The sequence below is a fragment of the Natator depressus genome, chromosome 3, assembly GCF_965152275.1.
Source record: "Natator depressus isolate rNatDep1 chromosome 3, rNatDep2.hap1, whole genome shotgun sequence".
NCBI lineage: Eukaryota > Metazoa > Chordata > Testudines > Cheloniidae > Natator > Natator depressus.
Window position 1 is genome coordinate 62474708 of NC_134236.1, and position 19915 is coordinate 62494622.

The 19915-nt window shown below is 42.4% G+C and overlaps 1 long non-coding RNA gene across 1 annotated transcript in view; it reads left to right on the forward strand.

Annotated features, from left to right (window-relative positions):
• LOC141983871 (uncharacterized) overlaps positions 1-15959 on the forward strand; it is a 120437-nt gene extending 104478 nt beyond the window's left edge. Inside the window, exon 3 of the long non-coding RNA XR_012638546.1 lies at positions 15826-15959. This is a non-coding gene — a long non-coding RNA (uncharacterized LOC141983871). The remainder of the gene's footprint in view (positions 1-15825) is intronic.
• The last annotated feature ends 3956 nt before the right edge of the window (positions 15960-19915 follow it).

Here is a 19915-nt window from a genome sequence, read left to right on the forward strand (position 1 = left end):
TCATTTAGGGTGAGCAGATAGCGTGGTTGTGAAAAATCGGGACAGGGGAGTTGGTGGTAATAGGCACCTATAAAAGAGAAAATCTGGAATATCTAGACTGCCCCTATAAAATCTGGTCACCCTACATTCGTTCAGGGTCCGCATGTTCTGCTGAGGACAGGGTAAGGACTTTCCCCTTCACATTCGTATGAATAAAGTTAGTGTGGCAGATTATTTAAGATAAAGCAGTAGAACATGGGTACAAGTGAACAATGTGCATTTTACTACGGTTAAATGTAATGTATACATCTAGGAACAAAGAATGTAGGTCATACTGACAGGACGAGGGACTCTATCCTGGAAAGCAGTGACTCTGAAAAAGACTTGAGGTTGTGGTGGATAATCAGCTGCACACGAGCTCCCAGTGCAATGCTGTGACCAAAAGAACTAATGCAAACTTGGGATGCATAAACCAGAGAATCTCAAGTAGGAGTAGAGAGGTTACTTTACCTCCGTATTCAGCAATGGTGTAACTACTGCTGAAATACTGTATCCCATTCTAGCACCCACAATTCAAGAAAGATATCAGTAAATTGGAGAGGGCTCAAAGAAGAGCCAAGAGAATGATTAAAGGCTTTGAAAGCATACTTTATAGCGATTAGACTCAAAGAGCTCAATCTATTTAGCTTAACAAAGAGAAGGTTAAGAGGTGACTTGATTACAATCTATAACCATCTACATGGAGAACAAATATTTAATAATGGGCTCTTTAATCTATCTGTGAAAGGTATTATACAATACAATGGCTGGAGGTTGAAGCTAGACACATTCAGACTGGAAATAAGGAGTACATGTTTTACAAATGAACCCTTTGAACAATTTACCAAAGGTTGTGGTGGATTCTTTATCACAGACAATTTTTAAATCAAGATAGGATGTTTTTGCTAAAAGACATGCTCTAAGAATTATGTTGGAAGTTCTATGGCCTGTGTTATACAGGAGGTCAAACTAGAAGATGATCATAATGGTCTCTTCTGCACTTGAAATCTATAAATCTCTAAACAGTTTTAATCCAGATTAACACAGTTTAATCTGTGTGCCACAGAATCATAAATCATAGAAATGTTGGGTTGGAAGGGATTTGAGAGGCAATCAGGTCTAGCCCCCTGCACTGAGGAAGAATCAAATAAATCTAGACTGTCCCTGGCAGGTGTCTGTCCATGATCTGAGGATGGAGAATATATGGTCTCACAGGGCTCCTCATGCACAATACCTCCCTCTATTTAATTAAGCAGCAAATAATAAGATGAAAAATGTTTAACAGTGAGAGTAATTGACCCAATTTACAAAGGATGTGGTGGATTTCACTTGAGGTGGATTTTCACTTTCAATTAAGACTGAATGAGGTAAGTATATCTTTTAGAAAGACAATCAGAAGTTAAGGGGTTGATGCAAAAATCACTGGGTAAAATTCTATGGCCTATGTTATTCAGGTCAGACTAGATCATAATGGTTCCTTCTAACCTTAAAAATCTATTATTTCTCTATTCAAAATTCCTGTGAACAAGTTACCCTGTAGCTCCCTAACTACATCAGTATTGTATGCAACTGGGAAGAAAGAAAGATATTCCTCTTCTTTCCCCCCCCCTCCCCAATCCCGGCCCGCAAGCTCAATTCAATACTGTCACACTTACTCATATTGAGTAATACCGTATACTGAAAGTAATCCAAATGAACTCAATGGGACTACTCAAGGAATAAGGTATTACTGTGCTTGGGTCTGGGGGGGAGGGGGGGTGAGGGGCTGGGGAGAGGTAGAAGCTCATCCAAATCAGCAATCATTTCATACCTCACCCTGTTTCAGAGGGTCTGTAAAAAAAATTGCTTCCCAGCTCATTTTTTTAAAGGAAGAAAAACTTTCAAAGTGCTCTTTCTCTGAGAAATTCTGATAGCTAAAGCTTTTGTCACTGAGAGACCATGAGACAGGCTGAAGCAATGACAGCAAAGATACTGAAGGAATTAGCTGAGGAAATCTCAGACACACTGGCAATATTTACAAATTCCTGGATGACAGAAGAGGTTCCAGAAGACTGTAGAAGAAGATCCAAGGGTTTGGGTCTGTGTTCCCCTGTACCAATTGGTGAGGATTATTATCAAGCCTTCCCCAGGAAAGGGGGTGTAGGATTTGGGGGGGATATTTTGTGGGAAGATGTCTCCAAGTGGTCTCTTTCCCTGTTCATTGTTTAAAACACTTGGTGGTGGCAGTATACTGCTCAAGGACAAGGCAAAGTTTATACCTTGGGGAAGTTTTTAACCTAAGATAGTAAAAATAAGCTTAGGGGGTCCTTCATGCAGGTCCCCACATCTGTACCCTAGAGTTCAGAGTGGGGAAGGAACCTTGACACCAATGTATAGAAAGAATGTAGAGAAACTGAAAAGGATCCAGAGGTGAGCGACCAAGATGATCAAAGGGATGGAATGCAAGCCATATGAGCAAAGGCTGAAGGAATTGGGTATGTTTAATTTGGAAAAGAGATTAGGCTGGGGGGGTCGGGGGGGGAATGAGAGAGCCTTTCAAGTATCTGAAAAGGTGGAGAAAAAAATCTCTTTTGCCACAGAGGCAGGACAAGAGCCAATGGTTCAAATTACAGCAGGGGTGGGCAAACTACAGCCCACCAGCTCTTTTAATCCGGCCCTTGAGCTCTCGCTGGGGAGCAGGGTCTGGGGCTTGCCCCGTTCCAGCACACATGGGGCAGCCAGGAGGCTTCACTCTCAGGGTTCATAAACATTATAACCCAGTCAAATTACAGTAGTATCTATGGACATCAGTGGCTACTGTTACACCAGGGACTTCTAAAGCCATTTGTGTTATGAGCCTAGAAAGGGTGGTCCAGTGGTGAGGGTGCTAGCCTAGGACAGGGTTCAATTTCCTGCTTTGCCACAAATTTCCTGTGTGACCTTGGACAATTCATTTTGTCTGTGCCTTAGTTCCCTATCTGTAAAATGAGAATAATCCTACTTCAGAAGGTGTTCTGAGGATAAATGCATTAAAGATTGTGATATGCTTTGCTACCATGGTAATAGGGTCATGTAAGTAATGTAGAAAGCTAGATGCTAAAGTAAGCCATTCCACCAACATTTTATGCTGCCCATGAATTGAGCCCTTGGTCTTTATTGAACATATACACACTCCAATTGTTTATCTCGTTCCAGCTTTGCTCATTTATTCTCTCTCTCTCTGCACTTGGTTTCAATCCCTACTCCCTCTAGGGCGACTGCTGAATTTCTGGCATATATGCTGAAGTTAGAGGGAATTTCTCACCTTGAATGAGTGAGGCTATAGAACAGGGGTGGGCAAACTTTTTGGCCTAAGGGCCACATCTGGGTATGGAAGTTGTCTGGCGGGCCACAAATGCTCATGAAATTGGGGTTGGGAGGGGGTGAGGGCTCTGGTGTAGGGCCAGAAATGAGGAGTTCAGGGTGCAGGAGGGGGCTCCAAGCTGGGGCACGGGGAGGTGCAGGTGTGTGTGGGGGGGAGTGAGGGCTCCAGCTGGGGGTGCAAGCTCTGGGGTGGGGTTGGGGATGAGGGGTTTGGGGTGTAGGAGGGATGCTATGGGCTGGGACCGAGGGGTTCGGGGGGGGATCAGGGCTGGGGCGCAGGAGGGTGGCTCAGGGTTGCAGGGTCTGGGTGGCGCTTACCTCAGGCAACACCCAGAAGCAGGGGCATGTCCCCCCTCCAGAGGTTCCCAGCCAATGGGAGCTGCGGGGGTGGTGCTTGGGGCGGGGACAGCGTGACATGTCATGTGCAAGAGCCAGAAAACAAAGGCCAGTCTCTTAGCAGCACTCCTTGAGACTGGGGAGTGCCTTCAAAAGTAGATCTATGTGCACTTTTGCACAGTGGATGTGTGATGGCTGATCGTAGCAGCAAGAGTGAGTAGACTTGTTGCAAAAAAGAGGAATGGGCCGAGGAGCCAGAATATGCAGCAAGATAAATATGGACGGTGTGGTAAACATTTTGCCACAGGAGGAAAAAGTTTCCTTCCCTAGAGCAAGAACTTTTAACGTCTATTTCAAGAATGTATCAACAAAAGGTATGGCTTATTTCACCATAAAAAATAAGGGAAAAGTGACCATGTAAAGATTGCATATTTTAGGATTAGTCTCTATATTTTCAGTGCAATGTGTAAATGGAATATTGTCCCACTGAGTATGTGATTGAAATGACCAAGAGGAAATTTTATAAGTAGTTTCAATATTTTTTCCATTTAAAACTAATAAGATATCCTCAATGTCCTGTGTTGACTCCTACTGCCACATAAATAGTCCATTTTTGTTTCATATGAGAGAAAATGCCTGCGACAGATTCTAAATACATATACTAGTTCTGTCTAGAGTTATGTCAATAGTAGGAAAAATGTTTTGTAAACGTTTGTAAATTCTGAGCACTGATTTCATCTTACCATGTTCATTCCCTTAACATATGTGCGGAGATAAAGGAAGAAGGAGGCATGCCTCGGGGCCCTATTTCACCCCGGGGTGTTCGCTACTTCCCACCACCCAACATGGATGTAATGAGGGTAAGTGGTGTCCGTATAAAATAAGTAAAAACTACTAATTATCCTTCAAGAAAGGCTTTTAATGATTTTCGACTAGAACAACAGTATAAACAAAACAAGAAAAGGAAAACCAAAGACCAGCACTGAATAAGAATTAATACAAAAGGCAGATTATATTGAAGACAAGCATAAGTACATGTAATATTGTGGCAACACAACTATACATATAAGGAGCTAATGAACGACAGCGCTACATGCATCTGCTCGGACTACTTAAAAGACAAGCACAAATACATGCAAAGCTATTATGCATCAGCCACCTACTATTGATTTAATGCTACAGTATCAATACGACTATGATCAATTCGGCTCGAGCGACCAGACTTACCCTGCATTCGTCCGAAAATACGTTACCCTTTAGTTGGCCGCTTTCCGCATTGGCCAGGTACAGGCAGTCGAAGTGCACGTCCCTTCGGCTCAGGGGTGTGGGTCAGGTTTACCGAACACACACACACACACACACACAGTCCCGTGCCTTCGTTCTTTTTATCTGATCTGACAGCCGTGTTTTAGAACAGACCAACCAAACAGGGTGGGCCACATTTGTTTATGTGGTTGCCCTAGTTGTATAATTGATGCGTATTTAATTTTTATGTCCAATTGTTAGCTGTTCGTATAATTGCGGCCTATTTATTTTCTGTAGCCAATTAGATCTTGAATGTGGGTAATTTGGGGTTGATAAGTACATAGGAGTCAGCATAAATTGTTATCTGGTTGCAGCGCATCCTGGCCACAAGCCACAAGCTTAAGCTTTGTTTTTGCAAGGCTTACATTTTGAAGTAAATGGAAGTTTGAGGCCTAACAGTTGCAATACTTCCATTTCGTTCAAGCTTGACAAGACAGTTGTTCAATTTATTCACAATATGCACATCTATCTTTGTTCATGCAAATACTGTCAGATACCATAGATTCAGCTTATTAGCAACCCCTTGGTAGCCAGCCAAAAGTAGCTATTATCTGGCACTTGCTAATAAGTGGAAGGCAAGTTTGCAAGGCAGCTAGGGTGACCAGATGTCCCGATTTTTATAGGGACAGTCCCAATTTTGGGGGGCTTTTCTTATATAGGTACCTATTACCCCCCCACCCCTTGTCCCAATTTTTTACACTTGCTGTCTGCTCACCCTAAAGGCAGCAGCCAAGGAAGGAAGCACTGGGATGTGCCTTCCCTGGTTGCAGCCCTGCAAACCCCACAGCAAAGAGGGGGACTGCAGCATAGATGCTGAGGCTTTCTACAAGGAGCAGTTGTTTGGAGGGGGAGGGGGGTCTGTGGGGCTGCACCATACCTGTCCCCGGGTTTTTGTTCTTAGACAATGGAAAATATCCAGCACTCAGGGCTGGATCTTGCAGGGTGTTGAACACCTGGTGAAAGGTGCCTGGAACTGACTTCATAAGTGCTACCCCTGAAGCAGACAGCTTGTTACTTACTGGATCCGTGGGCAGGGTCACCACTGTTGTTAAGTGTTGAAGGCTGGAATGTTGTTGCCTCGGTAATGCTGCTCAGTGCTTTTGTTCTTGGAGCAGAGCCCCCTCCAACCAAGACACTGCCACCTTCCTGAGCGGTTCCCTGGATGGTGAATTCGGACAGGACGGGCACGACATTGCTTCACCGTGGTCCCGCGCTTGCAATGCCATACGTCACCTGGGGAAGCGAATTGGCTGCCGCTGGGAGTGGTGCGAGGAGCGCCAAGAGCTGGGAGTCCCGGTGCCGCAGATCAGGTCTGACGACAACAACACCATCGTCACCCAGAGCGCCAGGGGCATGCTGGAGAGGACCCTGAAGGCAGCCATCCACTCACTGTACACGGAAACCCTGAAGCATAAACCAGACCAGGGTAAAGCCTTCGAACTGACCAGAAAGTGGGACGCCAGCAACCACTTCCTCGCTGTGGACGGCTTCACCCGTTTCGCCGACTGGCGGTTCATCCACCGTGCCTGACTCAACTGCGTCCTGCTTAACGGAGCCGTCCGCCATGGGAACCGAGACAAGCGTTGCAGGAAGTGCAGCTACTCCAACGAGACCCTGCCCCATGTCCTGTGCAGCTGCAAGCCCCACTCCAGAGCCGTGCAGCTGCACCCCAACGCCATCCAGAACTTCCTGGTGAAAGCCATCGCACTGCGCCTGGGGGAGGTTGCTGTGAACTGCGCCATCCCTGGTACTGACAGCCAGTTGCAACCTGACATGGTGTCACCGACGAAGCCCAGAAAAAGATCATCCTCATTGACCTCATGGTCTCCTTTGAAAACAGGACCCCGGCCTTCTGCGAAGCCCGAGCTCGTAAGCTGGAAAAATACGCCCCCCGGGCTGACACCCTGAGAGCGAAGGACTACGAGGTGCAGATGGATGCCCTGATCATTTGAGCCCTGGGCGCCTGGGACCCCTGCAACGAGTGTGTGCTGCAAACCTGTGCTACGCACAGCTCATGCAGCGCCTCATGGTCTCGGACACCATCTGATGGTCCAGGGACGTCTACATCGAACACATCACAAGCCACTGACAGTAGCAGGAGGTGTGAGCCGGATCGACATCATGCATCAACTATGAGAAAGGGACTGAGAGACTTTTTCCATTGGACCATATGAACTGGACCCGTAAACTCACTGAACACTAAATCTCACCAAATGAGGGTAAATCCATCCTCATCATCGTATCTACTCATTATACTCCACACCTGAACATAGCCATTATATGAACAACATACCCTCATATCTCAATGTCTGTACTTTGACCCTTTAACCTTTTACCCCCAATCGGGGATATTTCAAATTATGTATTCCTTACGCCACCCGATCCTAAACCGAACTTCGCACCCCTTGATAATCTGTACCTTATTACCTGATACCCAGAAACTTCTATGCTTAAACTCTGTACCATTTTATTTTTCACATCATCTTAATAAAATTATCAGTAGGAGCCGATAATGCAGCCTAATTTAGCAGACCTCGAGGTTACTCATAAAGAAAAAACACAGCCATTGTTTAGTAACAAAGGCACTTGGCCAGGTTTACTGCCCTCAAGAAACTGTACTAGCACCCTGGGTCTGTGGTTACAGGTACAGCTACAGTTTACAGTGACTCAGTCCACGGTGGGAATTTCTGCTCTTCCCTAGGCCACACAAAGACTTAAGGTGAGGAGCCTTGACATTTATAAACTGAAACAAACAAGTTATGTACCATCTTACATGTTTGACATTTGTTTGTTACCTTCTCTTTTTAATATTTTGAACAAAACATCCCTATTCATTGTTTTGTTAAATCATTTTATTTTGTGCTATACTGGAAGGTAGTTGTACCAGCTGAAATATATTTAGTGCATAGCACACAAGCAACAACTTTGCCAAGCTCATGAATGGGACAGTGAACTTGTAAGCATCTGCTTTAATATGTTGCTTGACTTTGGTTCACAGCCTCTGGTTCAGGCCTCAGACCTCGCACCAGGCCCAGTGCTCCAGGCGCGCGCTCTCTCTACTACACAGTGTATGCTTAGCATGCCACAGATTTGGACCCAAAGGTATAAAGAATAAGAGAGAGAAAAATAACATACCACCCCAGTGCATTAAAATAATACTAGACTGTATTCTCCTCTGAAATAAACTGATGTAAATCAGGAAGTCATTGGAGTTAAAATGATGCAAAGCTAATGAAAAGGAAGTCAAACCTTAAGGACAGATTCTCAATCTCATTAAGACGTTTAACTCTCCTGTGGAGGATTTGCTCCGCTTATGGAAATCTTCTGGTCAAGTAGGGTCACCATAGCAGTTCCTCATTGACCCCTAAAGCCGAGATTTGGGTGTGTAGTAGGGAATGCGGCATAATGGAGTACCTCAACATTCCCCAGCTCCCAGAATGGTCAGATGAGGCTGTTGGCAGCAAGAAAAAGGTAGAGCAGCTTTGAGGCTAGATGGCATAAAGTGGATCCGCCCAGCAGCCAGTCCGCCAGGCTAGGATTGGAGAGTTGGAAAATATGGCGTCAAGTCATCTTTGCTGCCCCCTGCTGAGCTGTGTTGGTGCAGTACAGAATCTGTGTGTGAACATCAACATCAAATCCATACAAGCAAAGATTTTTACAATACCTACAGCAGGTAATTCGCATTAACTTACTTTGACTGTGCTCAGTGAGTTCCAGATATCAGATTAAATAAACCTTTGCTGAACTAAAAGATAAATGGCTAGTTCTAGCGAGCAGCATTGAGAACGAAGTGTTTCTTTAATATTCAGTGTTCATAATCTTACGTATCAGTGAACATTTAAAAAATATCACTGCCATCCAAGCATCACTGCATATTTTTTAGGGTCTCTCAGGTTTTTGATGTGTAATCTTTAATAATGAATTTGTTTGATTTTGTGAGTTTATCATAATGACGGGGCGAACTCCAAAAAATTTGCAGATTTGGCTTGGTTTGGATACTTGTCTGAATGTCTAATCTGGAAAACTGGCTGGAAATTTCTGGAGTTTTCCAGGGCTTTCTGGATCTGGACAGTACAGGAACGTGCAAAGGCATGGAAAAATAGGGGAGGGGAAATAATAAGATAGAGCCCACTATTTCAAAGCTCCTAAGAAATTCAGTTTTGATTTGAGCCATGGGTGAAGTTTGGATATTTAGTTCGTACTTTATCTGAGGTGGTTTACCCTCTCACCTCTGACTATTAATATTATTTTTAATGTACAGAATATGTAGGAAGGTTCTCTAAATGACCATATAACAACACTGCCTACCTGTGATATAACATTTGTCATCAGCAGCTCTCAAAGTACTTTGCAGATGAGGTCAGTATCATTAGCCACATTTTACAGATGGGGAAATTGAAGTCCATAGGGGTGGTAGTGATTTGCCCAAGGTTAACCAGAAAATCAGTAGATGAGCTTGGAGTGGAATTCAGGAGACCTGAATTGTTCCATTTCTACGACTATACTAATATATCTGGACAGAGATCCCATTTGAGAAATCCGTGGCCTCCTATATGAACATAATTCCATTTGGTTGGCTACCTCAGAGTAAGCAATAGTATTTGGAGATATTCCCCTGGAATCCCAGAACCTCTCACTGCCAACTGGCAAGGGGCCCAGAGAGGGGGCCCAAGGGGTTACAAGGATCTCCTGGTTTTGGTATGTACATTTTATTTCATCAGAGTGTCATGTCAGGTCTTAAATGAAAGCCCATGTCACACTGGTCATCAATATAATTGTGAAACGCTCGTATGGATGTTTAAGGAGTCAGGTATATACTGGGAAAATTATGTTCTTAAGGTCTGTGTATAGAGACTGGTCACCTGCAAAGGTGAAAAAGAGGTTTTCTGTCAGACAAGAAATCGATCTATCTGGCTATTTACATATAAATTAAATCTGGTATGGTTTACAGTGGGCCTCCACTCACCAGTTTGAACTAAATGCAAATGAAGGACTCTGAAAACTTCAGAGAGAAAAGTATCTGGAAGAAGTAAGCAGCAGGAGGAGGGCTGGACTATCTGGAGATGCACATCAAAGGTTTGCTGTCTACTTGGGGGATGAAGAAGACACCCTGTCATCCCTTCACCTAGGAAATAATCAGACAGTGAGTTTGATTCATTAATGAGGGGTTCTTGGCTGAAAACTCTGGAGAAAACTTTGAGTGACAACCTTTTGTCTAAAGAAACTTAACTTTATCAGTTAAGTTTAGTCTCTAAAAAGAGTTTTTATATGCAAGCATTTGTTTCCAATATTCTTACTATCGCTTGAATCTCTGTTCTTTGATACTAAACTTATTGTTTTCACTATAAATATATCTAAGTGCTGTGCATGTAACAGTGTTGTCCTCGGGAAGTACTACTAAGCTTCAGAGTAGCAGCCGTGTTAGTCTGTATCCACAGAAAGAACAGGAGTACTTGTGGCACCTTAGAGACTAACAAATTTATTTGAGCATCAGCGTTCGTGAGCTACAGCTCACGATGAAGTGAGCTGTAGCTCACGAATGCTGATGCTCAAATAAATTTGTTAGTCTCTAAGGTGCCACAAGTATTCCTTTTCTTTTAACTAGTAAGCTGTGGTGCACTGTATCTTTGGGAACAGCAGGCCTGGTCATTCTGTGATTGTTCAGTGGATCAGGGACTGGACACTGCAGGGAACACTCTGAGGGCTCAGGGGTTGGTGTGTGTGCCTATCATTATGTGCTCAGAGAAAGCTGGGGTTGTTGGTGTCAGGGAGCTGAGCCACAGCAGGCACAGAAAAGACTTCCTTATGCAAAGGGCAAGTGGCAGTGTACTGCCTCAGAACTCTAGGTACCCCCGGAAGTGTCAAATCTCCACCCTGATTTTCATGGTATGCAGATACAAAATATTAAGAAAGACAGTGCTTGCTTATTCTGTACAGTGTATAGAAAGAGGGGGAATTATTCAAGAGTTTAATGAAAGAAAAAAATATTTGAGTACTTCCTGAAACTCAAGAATTAATAAAGTTCTCTAGTCTATCAACACAGTAAGAAGGATGAAAAATAGTTAACATTAAAACCATTTGACAAAAAAGAAAGACAAACTTCCCTTTGAGCACCAGCTTTGGTTAACACGTAGGGCTGTCATCATTACTATATACTAAAATATATATTTGAAATAGTTTCTTATGGATCTTACTTTGGAAGACAATGGAATTGTTGAACACAAGTTCAGTGTCAGTGTTTCTCAGACAGAATTATACAATCATAGTTTGCCAATGTCATGTATAATAAGTCATGTAATTATACTAACCACCACAAGCTCATTGCTGCTTACTTTCCCAGGTTTTTTATTACACAAAGAAAAAGTTGAGAGAGCATCAGGTAGTGCTTCCTCATACAGATGGCACACAGAGATTGTTGAAAGCGTTCTCATTATATAATCTCAGTCTGGCCCTTGAACATACTTATGTCTCTGCTCCAAGACTTTGCACTCACTGTCCCTTAATTAGGTAACATCACTACCAGAACAGGATACTGTAAAAGTAATTTGGTTAATACCATTTTTTATGCCTGAGTGGCAGGGACCATCTGTGTTTTAGTTCTGTGCCTTTTTAGACAAGTGAGATGCTATTTCAGTAACACTTTGGTCTTGGGGAAAAAACTTACAAAAATGTAAAATCCAAACCCTTTGTCTACAAATCAGTTTGGTGATTTTCTGCAATGCAAAACTAAAATGTAGACAAAGTAGTAGCGAGAGAGCCTGGTGCAAGATTGGAGGTTCTGCACAGGAAGCAAGGGCTGCAGGCTGGGAGGCTATGGGACAGGCAGTTGCAAGGAAAGGTGGATTTTGGAGCTGCAAGGTACCTCTCCCTGCACTGCCTGGGCTGTGTCTGCAAGTCCTGGAATGTGCTGGGCCCCAACTCCGAGTGTGCAGGGAGGTTCTAAGGCATCCATGGGTATCTTCCAGGTAACTGGATTTTCATTTCTATGAGGACAACATTTGATAACTCTTTCTCAACCAGGTTTCAGCAACAGCAGCATTTTATTTGAAATGGGGTGGGAGTAATAGTTCATGTATACTAGCAGCACATGTTCAAAGTGCTTCATCCTCATTCACAATTGAGGGAGCTTAGTCTGAATGATCTAATTCATCGGACAACACAAAAATTACAACAACAAAACCAACCTATGTCTTTCTTACGCCATGTTGGTACCTTTTAGTCTGCATAGTCAATGTCCGCTGACAAAAAGCCTGGCTGCACACTGGCATGTGGGGGAAGCTTGTGCAGGCAAACAGCATGGTACAGGAATATAAGAGGGCACAAAAAAATACACTAAATTTTAACTTGCATTTTGCAGCTGAAAATCAGTAGCATACAGATGTTTCTCTGAGACAGGAAAATGCTTTGGGCCAGGGGAGGGTGTATGTGCAATTCCTCACAGACTGAATATGCTCTTCTGATGGTCTCGCCCACAAAAATAACCTTTAGCATAAATAATTCCATGAGCTAGGCACAGGGTACAAGCAGTTTCACTCACAAGCATACCTCATTAAACAGACTGGGAACTGCTTTTCATGTAGGCACCTGACCACAGGCTATTTTTTGTCCTGTAGCCATTATAACTTCCTTTCTTCCTTGTGAACTTTCATCAGAGCAGATAAGTCTCCAGAGCTAATGCCAGTGTTGTTCAGTCAGTGGGTTGGTTGGGAAAAAAAAACTTGTTCAAGGAACAAGTAACTATTATTCTTCTCCAAGTCCATAGGAGGGGCAGTTCCATAATACATCTGAGTTTGACCACTCTGGAGGACAAGACTTATGCGTTCCCTTTGCTTTTGAATGATAGTTTTACTGCACTGTAGAGTGCTGCTGCTATGCTGCCTCTTTAGAGCTATTGTTTAAAGCTCAAGAAACCATCACTGTACAGGGGTTATATCTGGAAGAATGTCTTTGTACCCGGAAGAGCAAGAAACACAGGGCCAGATCTTCAGCAGGCACACACTGGCATAGGTCCATTGATTTAATGGAGCTATGCTGATTTACACTACCTGATGATCTGGCCCCTATTTATTTTAAAGAGAGCTTCAATTCTGCAGAATTTGTAATCGGTCTAGGGGGTAGATTAATACTTCAAATAGGCTTAATCCAGCCTGTGAGCTGGGATTTGGACACCCACAGCCTTACAAGTAATGGTGGAGAAAGAACCCACTTTCTCAGTTGCTCTGAGGATCACAAATATAGGAGCTGCACTAAGTAGGATGAAAAGAAAAGCAGATATAACAAAATGGAGAATGGTATATACCCATAGCATCAAACAATCTATAACTAGTGCACCCATTATCCATAGCAAGTGCTAGTAGCCTCCATGATCCAAATGATTCAGGACAACCCCTCCTTTCCGAAGCAACCATGAAAACAAGCCCTGGTACCTCAGCATAATGAGGATGTCAGTTATGATTTATGAAATGAGATTTCAAGCCTTATTTCCTTTTATTACGCAGTGAAAGTTTTTCAAATGCTTATTAAGATGACCTGAAAATCGGGAGGGAAACCAATGAATCACTCATGAAGAAGAAATGAAACTTTAAGAGAATCCTAATAAAGAAGCATTTATCATTTTTTCTTCTTCATTTATCTTCTCAGCCTGAGCTTCTGTCCCATCACCTATGTGACTGATGCTGGCTTTGAATAGCTTCCACCCCCACCCCCTCTTTTTTGCTTTTTCAGGTTAATCGTGCTACCAGCCCAGAGAAGGATGAAATAAAGTCCCTTTAGAGGTGAAATGAAACATTTACAGTTTTTTTTTTCCCTCTCTCCTCGTTATCCTTCATACTGCGGTCATTTAAGAGTCTGCACCCAAATAAATATTTTAACTACCTGAAAATGAGTAATCTAAGATTTTCAGTATTTTTTGCCAGGAGTAAGTTTTTTACAATTATTGCTTATTAAGTTAGCTTTAAAACAAGAAGAGCAATTTCTCCCTGTGTGAGAGAGAGAGACAAATCTGTGCATTCCTAAGTCCACTCACGCCATTCAGTTTGTTCCTGGAGTTCAGTCAGCCTCACTCTTAGGTAACAGTTGCAAGCTGCAGAGCATGCAGACATTTATTCATTATAGGTTATATTGTATCCAGGTTCAGCTATTGCAGGCAAGGTTGCTTAGTACCATTCTGATGCCTCTGTGTGGGTGTTTGCTTAGCTGGCCTGGTTGATTTCTACTCTAGTAAAAATTTATTTATTTCCTAAGATCTTTCTTCCTTACTGTAGATGCTCTGTAGCAGATTTGGTGTACTCATTTTCTCACAGACTGGTTTTCCAGCTCACAACTTCTTCCAAAGAAAGCTCATGTCTGAGCTTCAATAACAAACTGAAAAGTTTGGGAGTGTATCTGAAAAGCATGAATGTTCACTACACAGGTATAAAATTGGATTAGTTCTGTTGCTGTCAGTAATTTGTCCAAATTTACACTGGTCTAACCAAGAGCAGAATTTGGCCTGAATTTTGTGAGCTTTACAAACCAGAATGGTGGTAGGACTTTCCCAACTTTTAGCTGTCACAAGGAAAAAGAAATTAGTTAAAGCCTTTTAGCTGATATTTTATTCCAAATGTTCTTTTGGGCCAACATTTTCCAAGTAAGTGGGAGCTGGCAGTGCTCAATGTGAAAATCAGGCCACTTTTGTTTGAAACTACAGTATTATGAAATTAAGAACTTAACTTTAGAAACCCAGGTATGAATATTTTGGCCTCACTTTCTTCTGATACTGGTGTGACCTGGATATTAGTGGGGAGCCAGCTGTGGTCACTCAATTAGGGTGAACTGCAAAGAATGGGGCAGACAATCCCCAAAAAGCTGGTGGATATTCCAATACTTAGATTTACCAAACCAGCATAAAACAGCTTCTTACTGGTAACCTTACTGGTAACTCAGTAGTCCAAACAACACAGTTCCCTTAAAGTGATCCAGCCTCAGGCCTCAATCCAAGTACATAAGTCAAATATGATGATTTCTGAAAATCTTATTTCATCATATAAAAGAAAAGGTTCTACCAATCCCAAAGGATCAGACACATTACCTCTCAGGTTATTGAATATTCCAGATCTTACCCAAACACATGTTGCAGGCAATTCTTATTAACTAAACTAAAATTTATTAAAAAACAAAAGAGAGAAAGTATGGTTAAAAGATCAGTATACATATAAACATGAGTTCAGTCATTGAGGTTCAGATTCATAGCAGAGATGGTGAGCTTTGTAGTTACAAAGAGTTCTTTCAGAAATAGAAAAGGAGTACTTGTGGCACCTTAGAGACTAACCAATTTATTTGAGCATAAGCTTTCGTGAGCTACAGCTCACTTCATCGGATGCATACTGTGGAAAGTGTAGAAGATCTTATTATATACACAGAAACCATGAAAAAATACCTCCTCCCACCCCACTCTCCTGCTGGTAATAGCTTATCTAAAGTGATCACTCTCCTTACAATGTGTATGATAATCAAGGTGGGCCATTTCCAACACAAATCCAGGGTTTAACAAGAACGTCTAGGGGGGAGGGAGGGTAGGAAAAAACAAGGGGAAATAGGCTACCTTGCATAATGACTAAGCCACTCCCAGTCTCTATTCAAGCCTAAGTTAATTGTATCCAATTTGCAAATGAATTCCAATTCAGCAGTTTCTCGCTGGAGTCCGGATTTGAAGTTTTTTTGTTGTAAAATAGCGACTTTCATGTCTGTAATCACGTGACCAGAGAGATTGAAGTGTTCTCCGACTGGTTTATGAATGTTATAATTCTTGACATCTGATTTGTGTCCATTTACTCTTTTACGTAGAGACTACAGTACCCACCTGTGGAAGTGAAGAAACAGACTGACAGAGCCAGAAGAGTTCCCAGAAGTCACCTACTACAGGACAGGCCTAACAAAGAAAATAACAGAACGCCACTAGCCGTCACCTTCAGACCCCAACTAAAACCTCTCCAACGCATTATTAAGGATCTACAACCTATCCTGAAGGATGACCCAACACTCTCACAAATCTTGGGAGAGAGGCCAGTCCTTGCCTACAGACAGCTCCCCAACCTGAAGCAAATACTCACCAGCAACCACATACCACACAACAGAACCACTAACCCAGGAACCTATCCTTGCAACAAAGCCCGTTGCCAACTGTGCCCACATATCTATTCAGGGGACACCATCACAGGGCCTAATAACATCAGCCACACTATCAGAGGCTCGTTCACCTGCACATCCACCAGTGTGATATATGCCATCATGTGTCAGCAATGCCCCTCTGCCATGTACATTGGTCAAACTGGACAGTCTCTACGTAAAAGAGTAAATGGGCACAAATCAGATGTCAAGAATTATAACATTCATAAACCAGTCAGAGAACACTTCAATCTCTCTGATCACGCGATTACAGACATGAAAGTCACTATTTTACAACAAAAAAACTTCAAATCCAGACTCCAGCGAGAAACTGCTGAATTGGAATTCATTTGCAAATTGGATACAATTAACTTAGGCTTGAATAGAGACTGGGAGTGGCTTAGTCATTATGCAAGGTAGCCTATTTCCCCTTGTTTTTTTCCTACCCCCCCCCCCGATGTTCTTGTTAAACCCTGGATTTGTGCTGGAAATGGCCCACCTTGATTATCATACACAATGTAAGGAGAGTGGTCACTTTAGATAAGCTATTACCACCAGGAGAGTGGGGTGGGAGGAGGTATTTTTTCATGCTTTCTGTGTATATAATAAGATCTTCTACACTTTCCACAGTATGCATCCGATGAAGTGAGCTGTAGCTCACAAAAGCTTATGCTCAAATAAATTGGTTAGTCTCTAAGGTGCCACAAGTACTCCTTTTCTTTTTGCGAATACAGACTAACACGGCTGTTACTCTGAAACCTTTCAGAAATAGTTCATAGGCTATAGTCTAATGTCCACATCTCATATTCAGGGCATACCAGCATAACTGGGACTTCATTCTTGCTACTCAAACTTCCCCTGATGAAGCCTAAGCAGATCTGAGATGACAAAATCAGGACCCAAGGATCTTTTATACAATTTCATGTCTTCTTTGACAAGTTGGGAGTTGCTCAGGGAACAAAAGGTAATTAAGATGACTCTGAAGGAGGTCCATCACTGCTACTTAGCTATACAAATTAACATAAGGCAATTTGCTTGTTCCTCTGCCATTCACCGTACATTTCAAAGAGAGATGAATACTGAGATATCCCGTGTTTGCAATTCATTTAAATGCTAGGATGTTCTTTTGATCTCTGAACTATCAGAATACAGCATAGACAGGTATTGTTGATTATATTGTCAACCCTACTCATACATATGTAAATACACAAAAACACAAACATTATCTCCCCACGTCTTTTCAGGGTTATTTATTTTGCAAGATGTTTAACCCTTTCTGGTCAATGGCTATTTTGAAAACTACAAAAAGTCTAACATTTATGAATCTATATTTCTGCCCATTATAACTTTGAAAAGAGAGATCTACAAAAGACAAATAAAGCCCCTCTTGTTCTTTTAAGCTATAAAAATTTTTGAGAAATTCCATCTCTTTTCCCTCTCCTTTGGATGGGGTGGGCTCCCCACACTAGCCCTTCCGGTAGCTGAATTAGGCCAGCTGGGTCCAATCAGTTAATTAGGCTACAAGCAGGGGAGATTTAGACTGGAGGCAGCTAATTAAGGACAAGCTTACCTGTGCAGGAACAAGCAGGATCTGTATAAAGCAAGGTTGCTGGCTGTAGAAAGAGGGGCTGCTGGTGCAGGGAAAGACTGCAGGGAAGTCAGCTGCAGAAACTCCCTGAGGGTTTGTCTTCACTACCAGGGTACATGAATAGTGTAGCTGGAATCAACTTAGCTTAGGTTGACTTACCCCAGTGGCTTCACTGTGCTGCATCAATGGGAGATGCTCTCCCATTGACTTGCCTTACTCTTCTTGGGGAGCTGGAGTACCAGGGTCAACCAGAGAGCGCTCTGCCATCAATGTAGCGGGTCTTCACTAGACCTGCTAAATCAATCCCTGCTGCATCAATTGTAGCAGCATCAATCTCCCTGAGTAGAGGGAGCTGGAGGTTGGAGGCTGGCAAACCCAGAGTTGGGGGAGGCCAGCTATGTAGGAAGAAACCCCGGGAAACAGCAGCAACAGGTAGGACTGTACAGGGACATAGCAGCTTGTTATACATATATTCTCTTAACTGAATTGGGTTGATGGGGTGTACTGTATTTTTAAAAAAAATTCTCCCTCCTTTCCCATTTCTACTTCCCTTCTGGGCAGTATCCCTCTCCTTTTACCCAAGTCCTTCTTATATCATTATTCCATTCCTCTTCATCCCCAGTGAGTGCCTTCTGTCCATCTCCTCCCCCCTCGGTGGATGCCAGAGATAGATTCCTCCCCCAGCCCAGTGGGGAGACTCATAGCACCCAGAAGGTCCACAAGAGGGTGCTGCTCCTGCCATATCACTACAGGTACTAATTGTTTTTCCCTTTTGAAGTGAAAGGTTTGCCAATTTTCAGGGCAGATTGTTTCAGTCAGGAGAAATTGATATTTCTTCAATGCAAACATGTTTATTTACAAAGAATGTCACCAAGTCCTGTTTCCCTGAACACAGCCAGAATCAAACAGCAGGAGACAGTTTTTGCTCAAAGTTCAAAGCCTCTTTTTCTCCAGCACTCTGCCCAAAAGCTCACTCGTTTAGCTTTTTCTCAGAGTCACTCTACCAGTGCTTCTGTCACTGTGTCCTTGATTTTCTTCTGCTTCTCTCTCCCACAGCTCCACCAATATGTGCCCTACCTCCTGCATAGGCTAGACCAGTCCCCAGAGACACCCCTGGGACCACATAGTTCAGCTTCTAGTCAAGCCTTGCCATGTGCCTGTGTTTTGGGGCCATGCTCCTATTGTTTCAGCTCCCTGACTCCATAAAGGAGCTCATTTGATTGTTACATTTATCTTGAATGCCCCAGCTTTTACCCAATCCTTAACAATCTAAAGTATGGTTATTTTTTTTAATCAGATCACTAGCAGTGTAACTGAAAAGCAGAGTTAAACAGCATGTGGTTAATCAAATATTAAATGAAATTTCAAAATACAGCTTATACCATATTAGATAGTGATGAAAAAAACAAAAGGGTCTGCAAATTTAGTGTTTTCATTAAACAACCTGTAAAGGGATAGCTAGAATCACCTTTCTACACCTTTAGTTTTTCATATTTTCTAATAGTGTAGTGTGTATTTGGTTTTTGTTGGGGGATTTTTCATTTTAAATTACTTTAAATTAGAATATGAACAATAATTCCATGCTGTGATAAATGTCATATTTTACATAGTATTTATCCAGAGACCATCAGATAAAAATAAACAAGCAAACAAGAGACTCTTTTTACAGCTTCATTTTTTCAATGGATTGAGAAGCATATATGGAAGCAATTAACTTCCTCCATCAAACAAAACAGTCTGATATACTTGACCAGTACCATCAGTAAGAGAGAGAGAGAGAGAGGTATCATCAAAAAAGAACTGCCAGAATGCAAGATTTGCAGGAGCAAATTGAAGGGATTCCAAGAATGTGATATCATGCGAGGCATCCCAGTTATTCCATTAAAACAAGATGTAACCTTTAAATGGAACAGTGATACTTTGGTGGCTGACATTTGATTTCCCTGTGTTCCCAATATAGAATGTAATTTGCTTTTGATAAACAACAATGAATAATGTTAATCTACGGTTAGATTTTTAAAAAGAGCACAGCACTGTTAAAACAGCTCTTGAATTTTATGATTTATCAGGGATTCCAGTCTTTCATTGCACTGGTGAAATTATCAGAAAAGAGACAGAACAGTGCTTATGAATATTGCATGAGAGAGAACATATAAACAAAAACTAAAATGTGTTATAGGC